The 4,338-nt window shown below is 27.8% G+C and overlaps 1 long non-coding RNA gene across 1 annotated transcript; it reads left to right on the plus strand.

Moving 5' to 3' along the window:
* The first annotated feature begins 1,186 nt into the window (after window positions 1-1,186).
* Window positions 1,187-1,869, plus strand: LOC111379095. Its single transcript, XR_002700001.1, has 2 exons — window positions 1,187-1,414; window positions 1,788-1,869. It is a non-coding gene; the product is annotated as an uncharacterized LOC111379095 (long non-coding RNA).
* Window positions 1,870-4,338: the final 2,469 nt, after the last annotated feature.

Genomic DNA, 4,338 nt, shown 5'->3' on the forward strand with positions numbered 1-4,338 from the left:
TTTTTTTTTTTTTTAATTGTAGTTGTATGAATTTCCTTAAGAAATAATATTTAATAGTTTCCCCTTTTTCGCCTTTAAGAGTTGATCTTGAGCTTCGAAGCGAATTTTTGTGTTGTCTTGTTTAATTGATATTTTGTCTTAAAAGATACAAGTATGACTAGTGATTTTATATCCTATATTTGTTTATTGTTCATTTTCAATATGACAAGTAGTTTCACACTTTATTTTATAATTTTCAATATAAAGAATTGGACCAAATTGAATCCGAATCGTTCGGTCGATTTTATGAATCCGAATTGTTTGGTCGATTTTATGATTGGATATGGAACTAATGATTTTTTTCTAAGATTTTTATTGATATTCAATTTGATTTGATTCCCTTCAAAATGTGACTAAACTAGATCACACTCCCTTCTAAATAAAATTGTATATTCCTTTTTCTCAATGTGCTCCTTCGACGGTCAATGTAGAGTAGACCTTCATTTTTCCAGCTTGTCCCTATGCGAGGCATTTTCTTTGAGTCCACCTTTTAGAGTATTGTTTTAAGAGGTTGAGGATATGATTGCATAGTGCCTATTTGGCCCCATTTAAAAATTTAAGTTGTATGCTACAGTATCATTTTTCATCATGCATTCACACAATAAAATATTTTACATACAAACCAATAAAATTTCTTTATTTTTTAATTATACGTTCTTCAAAAAATACTATTCGAAATTCTTTAATTTTCAAATAATGGATAACAAATAGAGGCTTAATGGAAAGTTGGGTTGGTTGATGAAATTTAGCCTACATTTAGCCCTCGTTCTTTCAAATTTTAATGTTTGGAATAATATTTTTGTTGAAGAATGTATGATTAAAAAAAGAAAAATTTTCGATGTACGTGTAATATTATTTTATGAAGGATTATATGATTGAAAGTAAAAATGAAAAGAAAAATAGAGACCGTCCACTATTACTTTGATTCTACTCTTATCCTAGACCCATCCTACCCAGCGGGTTCAAATCCTACAAACGAGTATCCGATCCGACTAGAATTCAAATTTTTGAAATAGTCAAAATCATAACGGCAACCGTCAAAACCAGCAGTAAAATATGAACATTTTCTAATTTTAAAAAAATAAAAATAAATAATTAAAAATAAATAAATTAACCGTTCAAAAATTCAGCCTCTATAAATTCCCCATTTTCACAGACCCTAACCTGCTCATCCTCAGATCAGATCTGAAAAAAAACCAGAGCAGCGTCTTTGTATACGCCTCTGGTAATCCCTTTCTTTTCATTTCAATCTCACGCGTTTTTCTTGTGATTTCATTTCAAAATGAGAGAGTGCATTTCGATCCATATTGGTCAGGCCGGTATCCAAGTCGGCAATGCCTGTTGGGAGCTTTACTGCCTCGAACATGGAATTCAGGTCTGTTTTATTGAACATTTTGCAGAAAGTTCACTTTGGATGTCTCGTTTTTAATTGTTATATGTTTTTTGTTTTATATTTTTCGAAGGTTTATATGAAGTTTTATTGTTACGAAACTTACTTCCTTGAAATTTGCATTTAGATCTGTTATATCGAACATTTTCCCGAATTTTCCATTTAATATATTCAATTATTTCAATGGTTATTTGAGAATTCCGATTGGTTATGGTTGGGGATCTTTACTGCCTAACTCAGATCTGTTTCTTTAAACCATTTCCAGAAATTTCCTGTCAATTTTTGATTACTATGGTCTTTTTTATACAATTTTTGGTAGTGTATTTGAAGAAATGTTGATTGTTTCAATTTTTCATAGCCTGATGGGCAAATGCCGGGAGACAAAACCGTAGGAGGCGGAGATGAAGCCTTCAACACCTTCTTCAGTGAAACTGGTGCTGGAAAACACGTCCCGAGGGCTGTGTAATAAAACAATTATCTTTTTACATTTTTCCCGACTTGAATTGGGAACTCGATGACGTAGATTAAGCTACTAATCTTAGCCCTCATTTGGGCTCCATTTTAATATGTTTTTGGGGACAATGTATTTTAAAATAGTGATTATTTTGAAGAATGTGTGGTTAAAAAAGAAGGAAAAATTTTGAATTTGTATGTAATATTATTTTATTGAAAAATGTGTGGTTAAAAAATGAGAGAAAAAATGCATTTAAGATTAATTGGAGGCCATCAACGTTTTGATTTGAGCCAAACAAAATCGTTTCGAATTGATTTGATTTAGGTTTCAATTTTTGTAAATCATTTCGAACCGCCAAACCGTTTGTAAAAAATTCTGAATATAAATTAATTTAAAATTTATGGAACTCCATATTAAACATAACACTATTAAATTCAATATCTAAATAGGCAATTATTCATCCCCATTAATTAATTACATATGAAATCAAATTCCCATTGGTCATCATAATTGTGAATGTAAAATCCGCAAATTAGCCGAAGTGTTGAACAACTGTAGCTGTACCATATTTATTGACTATCCATTACAATTGAGCAGACGATTAAATCTAAATTTTAATTCAAACTTATCCATTTATTTTTCTTCTACTAATAATTTTCTCAAATTTCGACTAGACATCTAGTTCAGATTATTCAATTTTTCTCATTTTTGATAATTCTCTGCTATATTTCATTGGTAGTTGTGTTATTCTGTTTTAATTTGTCTTGGGCTCCCTTAAATTTTTAGTGGACAATATTTTTTGTTTATTTGTGTCTCGACTTCTCGATTAGGTCACTCATTTAATTATTTATATTTTAAATTTACTTTCTATTTATTGTTAATTAGTAGAATGATTTGGCGAATTATAAATGGTTGTTTTGAAGATTTGGTGAATGAGTCTTTTTACATATCACTTGATGAAAATTGAAAGCAAATAAATACAAGATTGTCCCGCCAAATTACTTTGATGGATTCTTTATTTCTTTAAAAATTTGTTGAGTGCAAATACTGTTGACGCGATGATTTGCCCTACAAATTGATTGCATAGTAACAAGGAACCTATATTTATTTGTCAGTATTTGGATAAAATAGGAACAATAAATTATTTACAAAAAAAAAAAAAAATTTAATATGTATTATCATATTTGATCCTTCTATTCATTTTCTTTTATTAGTCGTTTCATATCATTAAAGTATAATCGATGAATTCATGTTATATTCTTATCTTTATGGAGGGACGAATAATGTGTCACAATTGCAAATGTTGTGCCAGTTACTATCAACTAATAAGTTTAAATGTTTCTCTAATGTTGTATTATAGGAATTAGAGTTATAAAACTTTGATTTATAACATTTTTAATGATATTATTTATATTTTATCATGAAAATTTTAGACTAGATATGCTATTTTCTTCTTTGTTAAATTGTGGTTTTAAATTGAACCAAATTGAAAAAAAGTTGTTTGGATTGGTTTGATTTAAAAATTGAAATTGTTTGATTTGATTTGAAAAAATTTCAAATCGCTTTAAGTGATTTGATTTGAAAACTTGTCCCAAACCATTCAAATCGAACCATGTTCAGGGACTTGCATATTTAGAAATAAAAAATCATTTAAAAATAATTTGCAATTAGCCTTGTTTGATATAGATTCTTTAAAACTCATATTTTTTTTAAAAAAAATTCATTTTTAACTATAAATTCTTCAATTAATTATTATTATTATTATTATTATTATATATATATATATTTTTTGGCATGAGCACTTGAACATTTTCTGTTTTTTAACCATGCATTCTTAAAAATATCACTTTTCACAAAAAATTATTTTCAAAAAATCTACTCCCATGTTTAGTATTGTTTGAAAAGTTGGAAAAAGTCAAAGTTAACAGCTAATTTTAACAATATATTTCATAAGACCTATAATATTTATCAATTTTTCAATTACTTATGATATTAACTACTATCAAAATCTACTAAAAAAAACTTATTTTTAACTACAACAAACATATTACGCTCGTTAAACATTAACAAATTCCGTAAAGCATGGCACTTGTATATCTAGCTCTTATTTGAACCCCATTATTTGGTAAAAAATGCATTTTAGAATAATAGATTGATGGGAAATATATGGTTAAAAAATAAGAAAAATTTTGAATTTTTGTGTGTAATATTATTTTATTGAATAATGTACGGTTAAAAAGAAGAGAGAGAGAGAGAGAATATAATTTGAAAATAATGGGGAATCAAACAAGGGCCTAACCTATTTGTTGTACTTTGTTTCCAATCTATTTGAAATTGTCACACTAATGTCATAACTATCTCAAACGTTAAATAACCAAGTGACATGTTTATTTAAATGTTAGATAATCAAGTGATATTTGTGACGTAGCTGATGAGTTCCATAGACACTTAATAT

Source organism: Olea europaea, unplaced genomic scaffold, assembly GCF_002742605.1.
Source record: "Olea europaea var. sylvestris unplaced genomic scaffold, O_europaea_v1 scaffold1930, whole genome shotgun sequence".
In the NCBI taxonomy this organism is placed as follows: domain Eukaryota; kingdom Viridiplantae; phylum Streptophyta; class Magnoliopsida; order Lamiales; family Oleaceae; genus Olea; species Olea europaea.